This window comes from Microtus pennsylvanicus, chromosome 3 (genome assembly GCF_037038515.1).
Source record: "Microtus pennsylvanicus isolate mMicPen1 chromosome 3, mMicPen1.hap1, whole genome shotgun sequence".
Classification (NCBI taxonomy): Eukaryota; Metazoa; Chordata; class Mammalia; order Rodentia; family Cricetidae; genus Microtus; species Microtus pennsylvanicus.
The window spans coordinates 1,627,421-1,650,562 of NC_134581.1; the positions used below are offsets into that span (position 1 = coordinate 1,627,421).

Sequence of the window (23,142 nt, forward strand, 5' to 3'; positions counted from 1 at the left end):
GGTGAAGGCATGCCTCCTTTGGAAACCCTGGATATACAGTGGCTCACAGCTAAATTCATAGTCAAGCATCCCAGGTCGGTGATAAAAGCATCGGTTTCAATGACTTAGAAGACTGTTTCTAATTAAACCCTGATGGGTTCAGCTGTCCCCTCCGTTAGTACCCCAATCTATGCTACCCAGTGATTTTAAGAACTCATAACTGGTTATTATTTTTTATTGCTGTTACAAAATGTCTGACAAACCGATTTGAGGAAGGAAAGGCTCATTGTGGTCTGATGGTTCATTCAGTCTGGGAAGGCATGGCAGTGGGCACCTTGTGTGTCCGGTCACAGCTCAATGAAGCTTTCTCTTTTCTCCCTTTTTATTCAGTCTGGGACCCCAGCCTGTGGGATAACACTCTCCACCTTCAGGGTAGTTCTTCTCTCCTCAGTTAAATCTCTCTGGAAACATTCTGGCAGACAGACCGTCCCGGATGTGTATATCCCAGGCGATTCTAAATCCAGTCAAATCGACAATGAAGACGCGCCATCAAGATGTGGAAAAGCAACAACTTTGCTGTTTGAAGAAATAACTGCAGCCTTTGCCTTCTGAATTGGGAGGATAAATAGCATAAGAGAGCCTGCATGGCTTGGATTTGGGGCAGGTGGATAAGACAGCGATGCCTGACTAACACTGACCAGTCAGTCACACAACGTCTCCACGGCGGGAACAAGGTGACAGCTATTCTAAATCTAATTACTTTTGTCTTAGTTAGGTTTCTGTTGCTGCAATAAAACACCAGGAACAACAGCAACTTGGGGGAGGATTATCTCAGGTCTCACTCTACCCTGAGGAAAGTCAGGACATGAACTCAAGGGAGGACCCTGGAGGCAGGAACTGAAGCAGAAGCCTCAGAGAGGCTCCGCTTACTGCCTTGCTCCCAGGGCTTGCTCACTCACCCAGGAGTGGCCCCACTGCCAGAGAGCTGGACCCTTCCACGTCCATCATTAATCCAGACAATACCCCCATATTTGCCTACAGGCCACTCTTAAGGAAGGCATTTTCCCAACTGTAATTCTCTCTTCCCAGATATGTCTAGATTTGTATCAAGCTGACCAAAGTTCTGATGTAAGAATCAGGTTAAATAAATATGCTCTATTAACTTTTTCCACAGATTATTAAATGGATACTTTGAGACCCCTGACCCAGGTCCAATCCAAATGGCCACTCTGCCTTGGCTCTGAGAGCTGGCTATCAGGCAGCTCGATGTGTCCACAAACTGTCTGCAAAGAGCTCCTGGACCATGTGGACTGCTGTCTGCAAACTAACCTCGCATCCAGTCCAATGGAAAAGAGGGAGCAGACGGGAGGCCTGAACAGAGATGTGCCGGCCCCAACCTCAGGCAGACTACCCAGCAGAGACCAGAGCCCGGAGCCTGCAGAAGATCCCACTGTCGCCTGTGGGCTTCTGCCAGCAATGCTTCTTACTGTAGAATTTATGCCCATCTCTTTCGGGGGGAGGGTTCAAGACAGGGTTTCTCTGAAGCTTTGGGGACTATCCTGGGACTAGCTCTTGCAGACCAGACTGGCCTTGAACTCACAGAGTTCCACCTGCCTCTGCCTCCCAAGTGCTGAGGTTAAAGGGCATGCACCACCACTGCCCGGCTACCCATCTCTTGTATTTCTGCATTAGGTACATCATAAACCTCTCTAAAGGAACAGAAGATCCTCAAGGGTGGGAGCTTCTTTGACTTGCTCAGCTCTGGAATGCTAATTTCAAGTGCAGTGTCTAGAATGTAGCGGACACTGAATCAGCTTGCTTGGTGGACGAAGGAATGAATGAGAATGGGAAGGAAGGTACCTCATTGTTCCTCAAAGCAGGTAAGAATCTAGTCTAGCATTTAGTCAAAAGCGAGAAGCCTATTATTGTGGCTAATCTCCATCACACTACGAACGGGATGTCACAGCCAGCATTTCTAAGACTGGAAGTTACTGCAGAAACACGGTTGTCAGAGAACAGCGGGAGAAAAGAGTGAAACTCGATGCTGAACTAAGCACGCTTGGACCCAGAGAACAGAAGGATCTCTGAATACCGCCCGGAACATACTGCATATGCATGCCTGTGTCTGTGCGTGAGAACGACCCAGAGCCAGTGAAAACTTACGGCTTAGGAAACTCAGATGTGAAAAATTCCAGTTCTAAAGGCAACTTCTTTCAAATCCAACTGTGCGTAACCATATTATTTTGTGTGCACATATACACACAGCATACACAAAACCCTCAAGGATTAGACTGTGTTCCACTTGTAACCTTAACTACAGATGTTTCCAGGAATGTAATCACGTCTTTCGTTCAAAAAGTTGATCACCTTGCAACCATGTCTGTGTTTCAGGGGTTGTTATGGCCAGCTTATTATTCTTATATTCACGTCTATAACCCCACCCGTGTGCCTGCCAAATCCCCCATCAGAAATTCCCTACTTGTCTACAGCCTTACCACCCTGAATGTGCCAGATCTCATCTGGAGAGCCCCCTACTCCTAAACTATAAAACCCCTTATCTTTTGCATGTCCAGTGCTGATCTCTTGAACCCCACCTTTAAGGAGAGACAGCCTATGTACATGAATAATAAAGCTTGCTTTAATTAACTTGGCCATGATGATTTGGTTGGCGGAATTTCTCCTTACATCTAGGGATTAACCATCGCTCAGAGGGTACATGTTCTGTTTCCAGAACCACACAGCAGCTCACAACTTCTGGTAGTTCCACTTCCTGGGGATATTAAGTTCTCTTCTGGCCTCCTTGGGTACTTGGCACACACATGGTGTATATACACACATGCAGATATGCGCACACACACACAAATAAAAATAAATAAATCTTTAAAAAATATAGAAAAGAAAAATTGTCTTCTATTAAACCACGGGGAAAGAGAAGAAGAACCCAAATAGAGGCACAGTCTCAGTTCTTACAATAAAAATGCCAAGGTAGTGGTTTGGGGCTCAGCAGCAGAGGCAGAGGCAGGTGGATCTGCATGAGTTCAAGACCAGCCTGGTCTACAGAGTGAGTTCCAGGACAGCCATGGCTACACAGAGAAACCCTATCTTGAAAAACCAAAAGAGAGAGAAAGAGTGGGGGGAGGAAGTGGGAGCAGCGGGGGAGGAGGGAGAGAGAGAGAGAGGAGGGAGATTTCTGTAAAGGACATCATAGGATAAGGAGACTCTAACACTGCACCAACTCACCAACGCAATACAACAGACAGCCGAGCCAAGACACCACCCATTTTTGTCACCTTTCCCAACTGTGCAGACGCTGTTGTGTTCTCCATAAATACATGCTGAAATCCTCAAAGATATATGAACTTCCAGACAGTTTCTAATTTTTTGAGATGCATTTAGTTTTAGGTTTATTGGAGTTTTGCCTGCATGCATGTCTGTGTGAGGGACCTGAATCCCCTGGAATTGGAGTTACAGAGGATTGTGGGTGCTGAAAACTGAGCCTGGGGCCTCTGGGAGAGCAGCCAGTGCTCTCGACCACTGAGCCATCTTCCCAACACACTTGTTTTCCTTCTGTTCTGAAACATGCCAGCCATGACCACATTCTCGTCTCCAAGAAGGCAAGATTCACACGGGAAGTAACCAATAGTACTAAATACCTATTTATTTACTGTGGTGTTTCTGTAAACACCAACATCACGTGACCCCAGGGACTGCTTTCTGCATCACATAAAAACTTAAGCTGTTTCCTACCTTTTGGTGTCTTGTTGGAAAGCTGGGAAGAAAAATGATATTTTTATTTTATATGAAATTAAGTAAAACAGATGATTTCTGCTTTTCTTCCCATAGTATAACAGGGGAAGGGATTATAATTATGTAAAGCCTTTGGCTTTTTAATTATGTCAGAAAAACAAACCCCAGAGTCATCAATCTTGTCTATCTGGGCTTCTGAGGGCCAGTGTGGCTCTGCCCCTGGAAGCCAGGCCATGTCTCACGCATGTTCAACCACTGAGGGGAATTCACTTTTAGCACAGAATATCAAAACACACACACACACACACACACACACACACGTACACGCACACACACCCACGCACACTCCTGGACAATAAAATATACTGTCTTCCATTCAAGTTGCAGATAAAAGGATACAAGCGAAAATATTTTGTTGGCACGTGGCCTAAAAGTTCTAAATTTATGTATTCTATTTTTGCTTCTTTCTTAGACTGGATTAGTTACCAGGCAACTGAAGTATTTAATTTCATTTGCTAATAGTTCCATGTGCACAGTGGCAGCTAAGCATGTGGGGCTGTGGACGCCAGTCCAAACACAGCCCCCCACCCAGCCTCTGCTCAGCCCTCACTGTACCCCAGCACAAACCATCCTTCCGGTCTGTCTCTCTGACTGGTGCTTGTGGGGAAACTCACGCGTCTCGTGCAAATGTTTATGGTGCAGATGCCTTGCTGGTCTGTCATCCTCCCTCTAAGAGATTCTGGTGAGCAGCGTTCAGAACCCTCTTTCAGACTTCTGGTTCAAGATGGCAGACCAAGCACATATGTTTTCTTCCCTTCCTAGAGAAAGGAAATAAACTCTTTAGAAATATACCGCATAGGAAAAACAAACAGGCCAGTGTAAAAAGAGCAATCTGAGAGCAAGAGGAATCCTCAGAAATCAAAAACGTAAAAATGTGCTCAGGGTTTTATCTTGAGCGAAGGGCAAATTACAAATTCTGAATAAAATCACATTTTCCTATTAGCGGCAAGGATTAAATATTCTGCTTTAGGTAACAAAAGTAGAGCAGTAGGGTATAGACATTCTAAATCACCTTCTACCAAAGACGCAGACACAAACACACACATATGCACGCACACACTCACATACACACACACACACACACACACACACACACACACACACACACACACATACAAACAAACCAGCCCCACTGAATACAGTGTAACAGAAAAGGTGGCCTGGAGATGATCATTGAGAAGCATGTTAGGTAGGGAACAAAAATAAATGTCAGGGAGAAACCCAAATATGCTAACAGGCATAATACAAAGGACTTAAAAGTCCCCTATTAAAAGACAGACTTTTAGATGGGAAATAGTATAACCACCCATATGGTACCTTGAAAGGGACTTACATGCTATGGGATGGAATAACTGGAAATAAACATAGTATATTATCAATAAGAAAAAATAGGACAAGGCATTGATATAATTAGACCAAAACAGAATCTCAGGACAAGCGAGCATTGTGATGTGGGTTAGATTAAAAAACATCCCAAGCGGGGGCACCTGGGAAGCCCAAGCTCAGAGCAGGGAGCTTCCAGGCTTCTCACTTAGAAACTGATGAATCAAGCACCGGAAAGAGAGGTGGTTTGAACATTCAGGCACAGAACTAGATGGTTTTCACATTCAAATGCAGTTCTCAAATAACAGCACAAAGCATTGGTGGTTAAATTTGTACAGAACCCTTCAGAAATCTCACCAGTACTAGGTCACAAGTAATATCTCAATAAAACTTCCTTGGAAAGGGAAATATTGCGGGCCTCCTGGAGCTCTAACTCAAGAGTGATTTATGGAAGGAAATCAAAGGAGAAATTAGAGACAGCACTGTGATGAATGGCACGGGAGCACTCAGCTCAGAGTCTGCAGGACGCATCAAAGAGACTCCAACTTCCAAGGCTCCCAGCAAGCAGAGAAGCCTGAGAATCACTGTTAGCTCAAGAAAAAAAATTTAAAGTTGAAGGGATTCAATAAGGAAAAAGATGATGAAAGAGAAACAAGCTGTTTTGATCGTTAGACCTAAAGATGTCACAATTAATAAAAAAAAAGATTAAAAAAACAAAGCCAAATAAACAGAAAACTAAAACTTAAAAAAGGTTGAACAATGAAAAATTAAGAATAAACAGGGCATGGCAATTACAGGCATGGATTTGATTTCAAAATTACCACATGCGTGTGTGTGCAAGTACTAATGATACGTCTGAAAATATAAGCAAGGAAATGAAAGTAAAATGATTCTAAAACATATAAGTTACTAAAATGAACCAGCAAGGTGCAGAGAGAACGAGGAAGCAGAACTGGAGGCGGAGGGTCCCACGTACAGATGGCTTAGGGACTTGGTGCTTTCTTTTTCCTTTAACAGTCTCGAAAGTACACATTCGCTTCTGTCAAGACGCGAGGTTATCAAAAGCTTTTCTGTTTGCTGCATGAAGCTGGAGGAACCTGGATTCTCCAACAGCTAGCTTGATAGATACATACTTGTGTGGTGATATTTATTTGTGCTTTAACAAATAAAGCTTGCCTGAAGATCAGCGTGCGGAGTTAGCTACACTGGTTAGCCCTAGAGCCAGCTGTGGTGGCTCATGCCTGCACACAAGAAGAGGGCACCGGATCTCATCACAGATGGTTGTGAGCCACCATGTGGTTGCCAAGAACTGAACTCAGGTCCTCTGGAAGAGCAGCCAGTGCTCTTAACCTCTGAGCCATCTTTCTGGCCCCTCCATTTGCTACCACAACTGACTCTAGGACTAACCAGTGTGGCTAGCTCTGCACTCTGATCTTCAGGCAAACTTTATTTGTTAAAGCACAGACAAAATATCTCCACATACTGAGGTTGTTGTCCTGCATCCACATTCCACTGACCTAGGAGGTAGGGAGGAGCAGGATGCCTGAGGGATAAACCTGACTCATTCAGGGCCGTCCCCAGGGCTGGGCGCACCCACACATGTAGCTCCAGTTTCTTCCTGATTTCCAGGCCATCTCTGACAAAACAGTGATTTACCCTGTAATGAAAGGAATAGGTGACATCCAGAACAAGCCCAGGGACTTCAGTAACTAAAAATCACAACGACCCGTGACACCGGCAGACTCGACCTAACTAGAAGTGGACGATCCTTCTTGCACACCCGCCTTGCCTGAGTGTTCTGAAACATGGCAAGCACATTTTAAAAGCCATCTTTGGTGACAGTGTGGTGTCAGCCAATGAGGTGCTCTCTGTGGGCCAGGATGTGAATTCCCTTTGGCACCTGGGTAATGACGTTGACAAATTAATTAAGTTATTTTAATTAATTATTTTCTTCTCAATCTCTTTGCTCCTGCTAGCTTGCTTCTCCAATGTGCCCACCTTAGGGTAGCCCGTGTCCATCTATGTACAAAGTGGACAAGAGAGTAACGCCTTCATTGTGGACATCTTAAGTACCTAAGAGCACACCCCCTGGTGCTCTTCTGAGAGCCTTCACCCACAAACCCTTTGGAGGGAGGGAGGCAGTGATATCAAGAATTGAATTACTGAACTGAACACTTCCCAGTCAGTGGGTGAGTCAGAAACCAAATGAGACGCTCCTGCTTTCTATCCTGCCCTGCTTCTTTTTCTGGGAAGCATGGCGGGGAGATAAATATCTCTCTTATTGCCATCTACAAGATAGGAGTTGCCAGTGGCGGCCACAGTGGCCCTGCTTTATGCTACCAACACACCGGTTTCAACATTATAACTGTTCTGCTCAAACATGAAAAGTTTCAAAATTGGTAAATATTTATTAGTGACCCACTATAATTAATGATGTAGAGACCCAACATTTTCACTACGGAAGGGCCTGACTTAATTCCTAAAACAACCATTAGTGGAAGAAGTACCCTAGAATAAGGGGGTCCTTAACTTAAAAATTATGTGTACACACACACGCTACACACACGCACGCATGCACACACGTACATCTCCACACCCAGCTAGAGAAATGTTAGGTTTAGTAATTCAATTCAATAATTCACACATATATGAGACTATGAGACTGGGCACACACACATATGTCCGTCTGTCTCTCTGTATGTATGTATAGTGGCAAACATAATTGTCACAATAGTGACATACATAATTGCCTGTAATTCTAACGTTTAGGAAGCTGAGGCAGGAGGGCCACAAAGCTAAGGCCATTATGTAGTAATACTTTGTCTTGAAAGAATATGTGTGTGTGCGTGCACGCATGTGTGTGCACGCGTGTGCCCATGAAGGCTCTAGATACTGGATCCCTGGGAGCTGGAGTTACAGGTGGTTGGCTGTGGGCTGCCCAATGTAGATTCTGGGAACTGAACTCCAGTCTACAAAAGCAGTAAGTGCTCTTAACTGCTGAGCCATCTCTCCAGCCCTTAAAATATATTCTTGCTTTTAGAAAAATCTGTTAAGCACAACAAAGCAACTCCCGTGGGCCTGTGGAGTCTTTGTTGCCGTTGTAAAAGGAGGCAGCCTTACCAAGTGGGACAGAGAGTGTGTTCTCACCTACCGCCTAAGCTTTAAACACCTTCTTAGGGAGAACATGACCAGACGCTACTGGGCCACCTTTGGAGGGAGAACACAGATGACGAATGTCACGTGCCACAAACACAATCAAATAAAAAAAACACTGGGGACAATATTAAAAACAGTGATGGGGAGCCTGCTGGATAAGAGGGAGTGGGGTACAGCAGGAAGGCTGTGTGGGCGAGAGACGGGGGAAGGAGCTGGTTCAGAGGGAGGGAGACTTCTTTTAGCAACCATTGAGAGAGCATCGTTTATGGTGAATCATGCATCAGGCCTCAGCCCGTGTCTTAGAAACATATATTCCTTAGTGCTTCTTAAGCCCATATTCACCGCAGGAAAGGAAGCCCGGATCAGGCGTTGACTGAAAGATCCACATGTCTAAGACTGTTTGCTTTGAGAACAGTGGCTCTCACTTGACCAAGTGGTGTCGCCATGTCCTTTCTCCAGATCTGTCTACTCAGTTTAGGGCAAGCCTTGAAGGGTGCTTCTTTTATGTTCCCTTTTTATTTCACTTCAACTTTTTCTTTTTGGTCAGAAAGGGTCTCATGTACCCTAGGCTAGCCTCTAACTCGCTACGTAGCCCAGGCTGGCCTTGAACTCCTGATCCTCCTATCTCCCAGGTGCTGTGATTATAGCTGTGTGCCTCTTTATCCAAGAGTGCTGGATTTAAACCAGAATTAATCTGCCTCATGCATGCACGGTAGACAGCACACTACTAACTGAGCTACACCTGTTGGCCCTGAACTAAGGTCCACGCAATCCTCCTGCTTCAGCTTCCCCAGTAGCTGGGACTCCAATGACCACCATACGCAGCTAGAGAAAACTTCTACAAGAGGGGGTTACCGCTCACCCAGATACTTATGCCTGCTGAGGCAATGAGGTTGGAGCAGTCCTAAATAACTCGATAAGTCACTGATGGGTCCTAGATAACCGCCAACTGGGAGCCTTTTCCACACCTGTGCCGGATCCCGTGGTTACTGCAAACCTGGGTGGGGGGTGGCAGAGGCAGAGGGACCGCCACCCAAGGAGTGTTGTCATCTTCCCAGGCAAGGCCAGCTGTGCAGCACCGTGGGAAACCTTCACTTTCGCCATCACCTAAAGATGTTGAGATGAAGTAGGAATGAGGCTTGGTGTTCTCTGCCTCATGCAGGACCCAGCCTCAGGGGGGAAGGTGCTAAAAGTGGCTTCCTAATAGTCTCTCAGAATTTCCAGACACTTTCATTTTAAGCCGGTGGATAGGCTAGGCCATTTATCTCTGCCCCATCTGTGCTGGAAAAATCAACCTTGGAGTTCACCTGACAAGTCCCATTTTTCTACACCAGCCTGAAGGACTGTTTCCTCTCCTGACACAGAAACCTGTGCTCTCCTCTCCTCTCCTCTCCTCTCCTCTCCTCTCCTCTCCTCTCCTCTCCTCTCCTCTCCTCCCCTCCCCTCCCCTCCCCTCCCCTCCTCTCCTCTCCTCTCCTCTCCCCCACCCCACCCCCACATTTGTCAGGCGTACTGCTCCTCAAGCTCCAGGGCTCTGTCTGTCCCCACCTCACCAGCCGACACATGGGTGATGGAGACTGAACTCAGGACTCCACATTTGGGTAGAAACCTCTGGAAAAACAAGGTGAAGTTGTGATTAAAGAAGAAACCAGCTCTTCCTCCTACAGTTACCGCGGCTGAGTTCTGAAACACTGGCCAAGGAAGCAAAGGTGTCACAGAACAAGAGATCAGTTGGCTAAAGTAAGCGTAAAACAAAGGCTCCAGGAAAGAAGAGCTACAAATGAATGAAGGCCCTGAGCTAAGCACAAAAGGCAGATCGGGAAGGCTGACCCTGGGGGGGGCGGGGTGGGAAGCGAGGCCGGGCTGCACAAGCAAGGGCCTCGAGGATCGCTGGGGAGCAACATCAGCTGACCTAATTACTTAAGATGAAAACTAAGGCTTTTGATTAAGACCATCAAATAAAAAGGCAGAAATTACCAAAGCCTTCATGTCTCAAATGCTTTTTACCTCCCTGTCGTCTCCCACAGGTCTTTAGAAACAGACAATTAAGACAAACAGTAGTTAGAACAGTTGAGATCTTGGCCAGTCTTGGTCAGGTCACTCTGTGGGCTTGGGACTTGGGACCCGAGATCCCGTTCTCAGTTCTACTGACTTCAGATCTATACAGCCCCCTGCACAGGCCACAGTTGCTGCTCCCTCTGCCAATTAAGTGTTTCCGTTATCATCCTTCCCGCTTCTTATTCACCCAGCATTAATCCCCTTAAAATTGGCCTTTGCTAGGGAATTTTGTTTTTTAAAACCCAGTATGCATTTAATAAAAGCAGCCAGCCACGGTCTCAGCTTGGCTGACGGGCAGGCAGCCTCCCTGCTTCTCCTTGTCTGCGAGTCCCGCTTGTCTCTGCCACTTGGTCAAAGTCTTGCCTTTCTGGGTTAATAGACTGCCTTCGAAAATGGCAGTTAATCCTGGGATGACAAAATGTTAAGCCGCCCAAGGAAGAATTAAATATTTCAGAAGAGGAGGCGGTTAAAAACTGGCAAGTGCTATTTTAGATTCTTTGAAAATTTAAGTAGAAAAGCAGAAAATAGAAAATGGCTTGTCTCGGGTAAAATGGAGCAAAGTTCGCTTCTGAGACTTTTAATAACATGGGGATGGGGCAGGCAGGGATAAAACAACAGCAGCAGGCTGGGATGAAAGGTGATGGACCACTGGGTATAGGAATGGGGATGCTCTGGTGGAGGGAAACGGGGCTCGAGTTTGGGAGTTCCTCCAGTATGGCAAGGGAATACGATTTGAAAGCTAAAAACCGACCCAATTTCTTTCTCTTGGACTGGAAAAGAAAGCAAACCTTGCATTCTTGGAGAGTTGGTCCTGGCATCTGTTGCCAGGGTTGGGTCCTGGCTTTGAACCTTGCCTCTACTGGGCTGAGTTAAAATCAGGAAGGGCAGAACAGCCGTGGGTGGAGGGGGTAGATCAGTAGGCTGCGTGTCTTGAGGTACCGAGTCATCAATACAAGCCAGGCTGTGATGATACAATGGCCACACAGACTTCACCTGGACACATTTTTTTTCCCCCCGTACACAGAGTGAGTGAGAGAGAGACCACTTTTCCCTCCACGACAGAGGGAAACCAGGTAATTGTAAAAACGCTGCAATCATTTTCCTACCCTGCACTTTAACAATCCAATTTATTGCTCTGCCCCTCACAGCTGCTTCCTAGGGCTCACGATGGAGGTTCAGTCCTATTAGTGGGATCGGAATGGCAGGGTTGAGGATTTATGTATTTACGGCTCACTTCAGAGAGGCTCAAGTGAGTGACTTCAATTGTTTTAATTTGCTACACCCGTCTCCAGCCGCCACGGGGTGTTTGAAAGGGACTAAAATTCTCTGCCGCACTGCTACAGGGTCCTGGGTGGCACACGTGGGCTGGAGGTGGCACATTCTTGGCACCATTCATAGATGGGCTCCGTGCAGACCCTTCTAGAACCACTGGCTGGTAGAACTCCTGCAGGCACCTCATGGGGTTCTGAAGCTGATGTGGCTCCAAGACACTAGAATCTATGGCGGACAGACCCCTCCTACTAGCCATTCCCATGGCAGTGCCAGGCCTCTAGGTCAGAGACCTGTAAACGCTGGGTTATTTCACTGAGAAGATACAGGACGGGGCCCATGCGTCTACCTCCCTGCACAGAACCCAGACAAGGACCCGTGACTGAGGCTGTCATGTACCCAGGAGGAAACGCTAACCTCCCATTGTGTCTGCGCATCCCAGAAAAGTCCAGGGCGTCATGAGTGGGCCTGTGCTGCTCACCGAAGGACTGCACCTAGCTGCAATTGCTAGTGAACCACCCTTGGAAGGAAAACGGACCCTGCTTCGACATCGAGACCTTGATATTGTTGGGCTGCAATGCTTTAATTAAGAGGCTATTTTAATCTGAACTTCTCAGATGACCAATGCTTTGGGGTTGCATCTTTGCTCAGATGTAAGCAGCTGCTGGTTAGAAACTTGGGTGTTGGAGTCTGTGGATCTGATACTTATTTTTGGCTGAGGATTCAGGCATGACCCCTGGACATCTGTGTGATGCGAGCATTGATTGTACCCTAACCCCAGGGGCAAATGACCCAGCAGAAGGATGTGTTGTGTGCTGTAAGGGTTCAGCAGGGCTCAGGTTGGGAGGTTACAGGAGCCACCAACCCTGTTGGGTGGTGGAGATGGGGGGTAAAGTGGGATCCTCATGAAGTAAATAAAGCCCCCACAGTCTAGCATAAGTCAGAGGTGATAGGTGACCTAGTTCTGCTTGCTGAGTTGGGAAAGAGAAGGAAACGAAAGCAGAGTCCACGTGTGGCGGTACCATGAGGCTGACGAAGAGGACCACTTGGTTTTTAGAAAGTTTAGCACTCAGAAGGCTGAGACAGGAGAATTGCCACGAATGCAAGACAATCATGGGCTACAGACAGAAATCCTGTCTCCAAAACAAAACAGACCCCACCCCCACAGCCCCTGAAAGGCAGAAGCAAAGATAATTTAGGAGGTGACAGGACAAGAGAAGTTACCCATCCGGGGCTCACCTCAGAGAGGCGGGGGCGATGTGGGTGCTGTTTTAATTTGCCACGCGAAGGTGGAGAGAAGAAGACCAGGTAGGCTTTCTTTCTCGTGGACTTAAGTTTGGAAAATACGTGTTCTTGCAACACTGACCGTAATACCCCTAGCTTTCCGCTCATTGCCAAACAGCCACAGGAAACAACGAAACGGCAAATCTCTGTGTTTATTCCACACAGGTTGCTCTCCGGAAGGAGGCCTGAGAAATCACCGTCCTCCAAATCCCTTTGCTTTTTAAAACTAGAAAAAAACACAACAGCCTCTTCAGCCAAGGAGCACAATGGACTCAGATTTGCTGGTGGTGGTTGGATGGATGGTGAGGCCCGCCTGCCTCACGGTTAGTGGCAGTAAGGAGGTGTTTAAGGGAGGCTGTGAAGTATCTGCCTCCATCCCCTGAGTGTGCAGCAGGCAGCAGGAGAGGGTGGTGCCGGCGAAATGTCTGACTGTGAAGCAGAGCGCCATTTCCAGAAGGGAATCAGCAACCCACAGGCCAAGCTATTTACGATGCCCCTGCTTTTCACAGGTAATTTACAGAGAGCTTGAGAGCCTGCTGCCGGCACCGGCTCCCTGTGTCCCAGAGGAGTTGGGCTCCTGGAGCTGCAGGGCAGTTTGTTCTGAAGGGCAGCAGAGGGTCACTCGGGCTGTTTTCTCAGGTTCACCGTCTAGAGTCCATCCTGTGATCACCTCGCCTCATGTTTGACTGTTTTATTTTAATTTTTAAATTTTAATCATCAGGGAAAAAAAACCCAACCAACAAACAAACAGAAAACCATCTCCCAAGGCCTTGTTTCTCATTTCTCAGGGTGGCTCCAGAGACCAGCATCCTCTCCCTGGGAGCTGGTCAGACAAGCCCTGGCTGTGGGAAAAAGCTTTTTCACAAGATCCCCACGCGTACCGCAGAGCCGCAGGAATCCTACCCCCGTGTAGGTTCTCATGGGCTGGGAGACCTGGGGACAGGGCTGTTCCCATCAGGTGGTTTAGGTAAATTAGTCTACACTCTGAGCTGGGTCAGATCTCCAGGGACAGGGAATAAGGGGGTGGGTGGAGTTTGGGCTCTTTTAATCCCCTCTCTTTCAGCTCCCTCTTCCATTCTCCCCTCCTTTACATAAAGCAGGGTTTTATGTAGTCTAGGCTGTCTTTGAACTCATGCTACAGCCACGGATGATTCTGACTTTCTCATTCTCCTGCCTCTATCCCCTGAAGGCTGGGATTCTAGCCAGGGCATTGAGTATGTTAGGAGAGCCCTCTACCAACTGAACCATACCCCTAGCCCTTTCCTTAGTAATTTTACAAGAAGATAGAAAGCCCCCTCAGCTGCAGAGAGACCGCCAGGACTCTCCACTGTTACCTCTGCCGCGTGGGTTATGCAGGCACACATCTTCTGCTATTATTACTCTAATTCCAGAGGGAGGGCTGGCCACACTCTGCTCGGTTCCAGGACTCAGACCCACTCCTTTCCATCCTGGCTGTCCTCTGGTCACAAGCCCTCATTTCTCTCCCGTGTTTTCACTCCAAGAGTCACACTGGCTCCCAGCTTCCATCCCTCACGGGCTGAGGTTGCCCAGGACTCACCTGCCACTGTGACATCTGCTGCTCAGTGCTCCCCACTTTACAGTTTGCCTGTGATGCCTGCATCCCTTCTTCTCTCTCTGTGGTGCTGCTGTGGCTTTGGGGGGCTGACAGGAAGGGACTTCATCGATGGCTTCCTCCCCTCCGGACAGCATAGGGAAGCCAGGCTTCAGGCTCCCTTTCCATGCAGGCCCATAAGCTCAGGCCTTTACAGCTCCCTCTGGAACCTGCAGGTCAGTACGGTTCCCAGACTAGACATGGCCGCATCTCTGCAGGTTCTTTCTGTTTGGTTCATAGTCCCTTTATCAAACGCTTTTTTCTTTGGGTTTTTGAGACAGGGTTTCTCTGTAACTTTGGAGCCTATCCTGGAACTAGCTCTTGTAGACCACGCTGGCCTCGAACTCACAAAGATCCACCTACCTCTGCCTCCCAAGTGCTGGGATTAAAGGCGTGCACCACCACCACCCGGCTACAACACCAGTGTGTCACCTGTTGCCTCTGCGGGGTGGGGGTGGGGCCCTGACCAAGCTGCTCTACAGACACCACATTCCTTAAGGTCCCACCGGCCATTTCTCCCTCCCTTGTTCTCCTCCTGTTACAATCAATAGACAGCTCCCTTTACGGCCTCACACACAGCATATTCAAAATGTCCCGGGTGGTGACAGGTCATCCTGTTACTCCTAGAAGCCGAGTGTTATCACTTGCTCCATCCGGGTTTTCATCCGCCATCACCACCCATCCGACCTTAAACAGCATCTCAGGAGACAGAAGGGGAGAGACCTCAGACTTTTTGGTTTAACTCAGGCCTGGGGAGTCCTTGTCTGAGCTCCCTAGGTGGTGTAGAATGTGGGGCACACAGACATCCCATGTCCCATCTCAAGTTCCTGATCCCTTAAACTGCCTTCCTCATCAGGAGACTCCCACCTCTCCCTTCAATCAATCCATCGCTGGGACAAAGACAGTTTGGAACGTCAGCCCAGCTTACACCCTGCCTCGGGTCCCCTGGATGCTATGTCCTGGCATACAATCTAGGTGAGCCACCATCTTCCTAGCTAAGGGACGGCCAGCAACCCTCTCTCCACTTTAACCCGGGCAGCCTCTCTACTCCACTGCCGCCCAGTGGAGGATCTGTCCCACTCCTGATTGTCCCTTTAGAGTCTAGACTGCTCGGGAAAACCCCAAAGGACTCTGCTTTTCCCTCATTTCCACAGTCTCTTACTTTCTGTCCCACTTACCACTAAACAATTAATCACGTCCTACTTCTGGCTTTGAATAACCTCAAAAGACGCACAGTTAACTCTTTAACAGCCTAGGCCCAATAGCCCCAATCACAGCACTTTCCAGAAGTGTGGCTACTCCAGTTGAGCGTTTCTCCAAACCTCTCAGCATCCAGGATCCAGCAGGGCAGGCTAGAAACCAAAGACGAGCACAGTCCCCCCACTTTAGGACATGACATTGATAGGAATTCACAGGGGAGTCTCACGGGGCCACTGCAAACCAGAGGCGGCACCCCAAAGGGCACTCTAGCTCCCACCGTCCTCCCAACCGTCCAACTTTCAACTGGACCCTACTTTCTATATAAACCTGGCCTCATTACAGCTGATCACACACACTACAATTTCTACTTGAATATAGGTTGTGATGTACACATCTTTTCTCTCTCTTTTTTTTCCCCAAACACAGCAAAGTGCTTCTGTGTCTTGACCCTCATGTGACACATTGCCGTGCAACACCCACACTACCTCTGCCCTAAGGTGTGAGATCCTTCACTGCCCCCTGCCTGGGAGAAAGCAGTCACTTTAACAGGCTGCCTTTCCCTTCTGCCACCCGGTCAAATCCACGGCCTCCGCGGCAGCAAGGATTGAGCAAGGAGTCGATGAGGTCATTCTCCTCACCACCATCTCTGTTGCTACAAGGCTGCCCTGCTATGCCCTCCTGCCCGGAAGATCACCACTGACTCAACTCTTCCTCAGTCCCATTGAGTGGCCTCATGAACCCATGCGTCCTGGTTAGTCTTTACTGCCGACTTGACCCAGAGAGGGCCAGGAACTAGCAGATGGATTACTCGTACGAGGCAGGGCAAAAGTACAGAAAAGAATGGGGCCACAGTGGGCACAAAAGCATGGACTCAGAGTTCCTCAGAAGACATCATATCGAACAATGCCTCGTCCAATCCAGTGTGCTCACACATCACCTGTGTGTTCAATCTGGGACCCTTGGGAGAGCCCAGACTTTAAGAAGCTCCAGTGGTGTCACTTTGAGTCCCAAAATTCCAGATGACCCAAATCAACCATCTGGTTTTCTAAGCTGAAGACTAGAATGGTGAGTGTAGGAAATGGCAATAATCTAAAGCAGGACCTGTAACTTCTGTCCCCAGAGCCTTTCAAGAGAACTATTAAAATGGACACAGGTTATGAAGCGAATGCTTCCTCTGTCCTCACAACCAGCCTTGTTTGGGATGTCACGGGTAGACACTGCTCTGTTTTGAGGACTCAAAGCCTGAAGAGGACTTGATTTAGCTGTACGAACCTAAGACAAACAAACAAACAAAACATCTGGGACACTTAAAACAGGACTCTCACGATCATAGAAAGCAAGGGACTCACTACCTGGGACGCACAGGACACAGCTTCTGCAGGAAGAAGAACCGCCTGCTTCAATAAGACATTTGCATTACGCTCTTCAACACTGCCAAGTCTTACTGACCCAGAACGCTAGTTACCTGTCTGACTTCTTTGATAAAAGACTCGATTCGAGCAACCAAAGGGAAGAGTGACTTCTTTTGGTTTGGAGTTTAAGGGGCACAGTTCATCATGGCAGAGAAGCCACAGCATCAGAAACAGCCGTGGCCGTGGCCGTGGCGGTATAATGTACTTGCTCACATCTGCACAGACTGGAAAGTAGAGACATGGTAGGAAGTGGTACCCAGCAATAAATCACACGGTCCGCCTCCCTGACTTCTACTTCCTCCAACTAGGCTCCATTTCCTAGAGATTCCGCAACTGGCTGGGGACCAAAGCACTCGAGCCTGTGAGGGACAGCTCACATCCAAATCATGTTGGAAAGGAGAGCAAGAATCGGTTTCTGGAGCAGTGTGTCGTTCCCAGTGGGAATGGTCCAGCAGCCTAAGTGACTTGGCAGTTTCCAAAAGAGCTCACCCTTCAGCTCCACCCTGAGCCTGTATCACAGAACAGCAATGAGCAAAAACCCTGTACTTGTTACCACACCGTCCTAACCCTTAACTGACAGCTTAGCAACCAGTGCTCTGGGATAAAGAACCACTTGGTCAGGGCCCAGAATCTGCTCACAGCTCATGTTAATGCCCAACCAGGTTCAGGACACACCAGGCTAGATGGCCCTCTTCACCCGCATTCACCCTGGGGTGGTGCAATCAAGGACACGTGTTGCCTGTATGCCCCCTGGCGGTCACATCAGGGTGGCTGGGTTCTTCAACCCTCTGATTCTATTTGAGGAGCAACACCACGAAAGACGAAGATGAAGAGCCACCTCCGTTATGGGAAAGGCAATCTAGACATTTCAGTATGTACCAAGTATGAAGAAGGGATCAAGACTGAGTTGTCTTCTCCAAGAGCGGAGGGCATTGTTTCTAGAAGATGCTCCTTCAAGTGCATTTGCAATTAACTGAACATTTGATGGGGGACAGATTTCCCGCAGGTGTGAGCAGCTTGCCTGGATGAATCCCGAGCCATGCAGAAAGCACAATTATGGGGACAGGCCATGGAGGAAGGGTGCCGTGTCTCCTCCCATACACAGGGAAAGCAAAGGAAGAAGCTTCCACCGAGAGACTCCAGGGATGAAAAACCGAAGCAGGGGCATTACCAGCTCCCATCCTTATCCTACCCCCTTCCTCTGTCTTGAGAACTTGCCCTCCCACTCACAGGGTGGGGAGCATCCTTTTCTGCCCCGACTTTTCGTTGCCTGGGCAACATGCGCTGGCCGATAGAATGAGGCAGGGGCATGTGTGCTGCCCCAGAGTCCATGTCGAGAAAATTTGCGTGCTAGCTCGTTTGTCTCTTGTTGCTGCAAGCGTAGCTCGCCTAACTGTCTGCTGGCCCACAGATGAGTGGAGGTACCCAACCAATCCCGGACCCGAGGAGCAGGGAACACAGACACACAGCTGTGGCACCCGAAGCACGGGGACCACCAAACTCCAGAAAAGCTGAGCTATAGCAGCCCTGTGGGTCTGTGCTAACACCTGTGGGCTGTAGAGCCGCTGAGTTTTGAGAGCGTTCTTACCTCGACCACTGATACCTGGAACAGGGGCCCTGGAACAGATGCAACTGTCACCAGCTCCACCCAGGTTGCCAGGCCAGGGTTCTGCTCCAGGCAGCCATTGGTCCCAGAGAGCAGACTACTGAGCTCTTTAGTGGAGGGGCTTTGGCAACTTGAGTATTATCAATTATGCAATTGTTTTCATTGCAGCACGCTGCTGATATTTCTACACAGTATGCAAAAGAGAGAGAGAGAGAGAGAGAGAGAGAGAGAGAGAGAGAGAGAGAGAGAGAGAGAGACTTTTCGTCCTGCCCATTGGCTGGAGTGGGGGACAGTTTTACTAATAATGAACTTTGCTAGACCACATGCCTTTCCTTAGGTCTCCTGGTGTCTCCTAAGCTCCTCATCCATCCTCTGGAGGCCTACAGCTCCCTTATGCGCTGTGGGATCTCTCCCAAGCTCTTCAGTTAACGGTTTTCTGGGAGGGAGGGACAGGAAAGTCCCACGGTCTCACTAATTAAATGATTCTCCCCTCCAGCTCAGTTGCTCACCACGAGTCTGGCTGAGGTCTTCTTTATGACCGCCTTATCTTAGGAAAATCTATTTTTCTGTGCCTCTCATTCCTCAACAGGAGAGCTTAAAGGTTGCTGTTGTGGTTAAAATAGCGTGTAGCTAGGAAAAGTCCAAGCCTATGCTCACACACGGAGAGACTTGTATTAGCCTTTGGTTACTATATCAAAATGCCCCACACAAGAGAAACCATTTCCTTTGGTTGGATCTGGTTGTTTTGAGCCTGTGGGTATTCATTAAAGTGAGCGTGTGTGGTAGCAAAAAGCTGCTCACCCCATGGCAAGGAAGAGAAAGAGAGAAAGACCAATGGGCTGGTGCCCTTTGTCACCTTCAAGGACATTACTCCAGTGATCTAAGGGTCTCCCACTAGACCCAACCCCTTAGAGACTCTGCCACCCCAACAGCGCTGCTAACAATTCTCTAACACACAGGGACCCTTGAGGGGCGTTACTCATTTGGTTTAGGGGCACAAAGTAAGCCAGGCACAAGGCAGTGGGGTTGTGGACTACATAAAGATTCTTGGTCACAGAGGTAAATGGTGCTGAGACCCATTGCTACATGGACGAGGCCTTGCCTCCCATGAAGCCTGGAGCTGCCCAGGTCACCTGCCTCTAACTTGTACAGAGGCTTTGTGGCAGCACACCAGGGCAGTAAGCCTGGAGATATGTTTGGGCTGAGACTTTTTTCAGGCAAAGTGAAGATGATCGCTGCACTCAGTGGTTTGAAAAGAAGATCAATGAAAAACAGGCTTCCCTCGGCCCCAAGGAGTCTAACAGGGCACGTGGAGAGGATGGCCCAGAGTTGGGGCCTTGTCATACCCGGCAACTGCTCTGCCACTGAGCTACATTCCTAGCCTCTGCTCTGTGTGAACGTGTGTGCACGTGTGTGTGTGTGTATGTATGTGTGTCTCTCTGTGTGTGAGTGTGTGACTCTGTGTGTATGTCTCTGTGTATTTGAGTCTATTGTGTGTCTGTGTGAGACTGTGTATAAGTGTGCCTGTGGCTTGTGAGTGAAAGCGTGTGTGTGTGTGTGTGTGTGTGTGAGAGAGAGAGAGAGAGAGAAAGAGAGAGAGAGAGAGAGAGCGCTCCTGTGCATGCACAACTTGTGCAGAGGTCAGCCTTAAATATTATTTCTCAGAAACTGTTCGCCTTGGCTTTTGAGGCACCTGGCATGGAACTTGCCAAGTAGTCTAAGCCTAGCCAGACAGCGAGCCCTAGGCATCTGCCTCACTCTGTCCAGGGCTGGGATTGCAAGTGTGCACTAGCACACCTAGCTTTTTAATTCTTTTCCTAAAATTCTTTCATGTGTGCTGGGCTGGTGCTCAGAGTTTCGGGCAAGCACTTTACCAGTCATTTCTCCCACCCTCCACCCCACTCCGTGGCCTTTTCCTTTGTCCAGTTGTTTTTTGAGACAAGATCTCACTCAAGCTGGCCTTGAACTCACTACACATTCCAGGCTGGCTCCTGTCCCTGCTGCCTCTGTTTCCCAAAGGGCTGGGATTCCAGGCATGCACCATTAATCTCCACAGGACCTTGGACCATCCACAACAGCATGCTAGAAGCTGTTTGCACACAACCAGGCTTGAGAAATGCCGTGATGTTTCTGGTCTCTTTAATCTAGGCTTAGATGCTCAGAAGCCAGCAGCAGGTCAACCAAACAGACCACAAAAGGGGGAGATCACCTCTAGTCATGTATGTTTAAATTCTAGGGTTAAAGCTCCAGCTGTAGCCTTTGTGTCTTGTTAACACCTAGTAACTCAGAACCTCCCCGTGTCCCCATGTCTGGGCCAGGGAAAGGGGCAGGGCCTGGAAGGGGACCCTGGGCGAGGAAACAGCTTGGGAGGTGGCCTGGTCCCTGCCAAGTGGCCTCTGATGGCACACTAATGATAGGAAAGAGCTCGGCCACCCAAGGCAATTAGGGAGGATGAGACACGGCACACGCCAGGCAGCCGGGGGAGCACAGGGGGATCTGATTATCCCTCTGTCTTGTTTAATAGGAGTTAATAGTTGGAGAGGAATAAAAGAATAGCGCGTGAAGTTCACTGCCAATACCGTCTAATATGCATGCTATGTTTTTATTTCAAAGAGGATAAAGGCCCAAATTTTATACTGAAAACAAATGTTAAAAATTAATTATAAAGAAGATACCAGAGGGCCTCCAGCCTGTTCCCTGGGTGACTGATTGAATGCCTGCCTCATTTAGGCTGGTATAAACCCAATCTGTTGGAAGGAGGCCAAAACTACTTGCCAACGTCCACAGAGACTCTCCAAGAAAATGATCTTGGTGCCAGGGAAGAGAAAAACATACTTACCACCACTGCCTGGAGCCAGCCAGCGCCACAGGGTGCCACCCGGTCATGGGAAGGACACTGAGCCATTTTGCAGAGTCACTGGGGGGCAGGAGTGTGCTTCCTCACTTGGTCACCAGTGAGGCAGACGAACAGGCTGCTTAGACTGGGAGAAAAGTGGGAGCGGGTGGGGATTTTTTTTTTAAATATATCTTTGAGTTTTGTTTGGTCTCAGAAAATATCTTCCCAGTTCTCAGAACGTGCAGACTCCAACTGAAAAGCTTTTCTAGAGCAAGGCAGGAAGTAAGCCAATGACTCCATCTATTCTTTGAATTTTAAAATTAATTTTAATGTCAAGATAACATTTTTTTTTGTTCAAATAAAACTAGAAGATTGCCCTGAAATGATCACAGTCTCCACTGACACTCCCCCCCACCACACCCTATTTCTTTTGTTTTCCTGTCCCAAGGTAATTGCTGTGAACAGGCTGGTGTGGGCCCTCCCAGACCTTCAGAAAACACAAACATAAAGGGTTGTTTTGTGTAGCCTCTATTTCACATGTAAGAGCAAAGTGTTTCCTTTGTATACATATATGTTCAAATCATAATTCTGATATATATATATATATATATATATATATATATATATACACATATCTCACTATTACCCACACTAAGTATGGCATGGGTGTCCAATATGGGGTCTGGCCACACCATGTGATGGGTATTTGGTAATGTGTCCTCAGCTCTATCTCCACAAACATGCCCCTCTACTTCTCCAAGACACTGAACACAAGCTGAACAGTCCACCTATTGACCCCAGCAAAGGAGATCAGGCACCTCCAGAGACTGTCGTGTTTGTGCCCTTTAAGGGCTATACCCTGCTCTCAGCTGATGGTCACCACCCACTGCTCTGACAACTTCCGGTCGGGTCCCGTGCCCCACCCTTGCCTCTTCTGTTGCACTGTTAAGCAGTTGTGGGAATTATGAAATTTGAATTTTGAAACAGGATCTCATGGAGCCCAGGCTAACCTCAAACTCGATGTGTGGCAGAGGATGCTCTGAGCCTGGATCCTCCCTCGCTCTGTCTCTCAAGTCCTAAGATCACAGGTGCATGCCACCATATGGCTTAGTCACCTCCCCGTTTCAGTGGGCAGATCCTTAAGAGCAAGAATGAATAAGAAGGATGAAACAGATGTTCAACAAATCTTGTTGAATTAAAAAAGGCCTGGGAGCTAGCTCAATGAGTAAGAGTACCCGCTACACACACACACACACACGCACGCACGCACGCACGCACGCACGCACGCACGCACGCACACATGCACATACCATACCAGGGCATGGCCAAACAGGCCCTTAATCCTTGGGTGGTGGCTGTGAAGACAGGAGAGTCACTGGGGTTTGCTGGACATCAGTTTAGATGAGAAAAATCAGTAGGTGACCTGGTCGCAAAGGGGCTGCAGAGAAGCAGGCCCTTGCTTGGAACTGGGTGCCAGGCCTTGCACTGGCCAACTCAAGAAGCAAGTCTGACCACATGGATGGCCAGCTAAGGGCATGGCTGCTGTCTGATTCTGATGTTACACCCCACCAGCCTCTCCTCACGGAGCTCTCTAAAGCCC

The 23,142-nt window shown here is 48.3% G+C and overlaps 1 long non-coding RNA gene across 1 annotated transcript in view; it reads right to left on the bottom strand.

Moving 5' to 3' along the window:
- Nucleotides 1–218: 218 nt before the first annotated feature.
- Nucleotides 219–23,142, bottom strand: part of LOC142845411 (uncharacterized) — an 85,307-nt gene continuing 62,383 nt past the window's right edge. The window contains exon 3 of the long non-coding RNA XR_012909922.1: nucleotides 219–4,544. This is a non-coding gene — a long non-coding RNA (uncharacterized LOC142845411). The remainder of the gene's footprint in view (nucleotides 4,545–23,142) is intronic.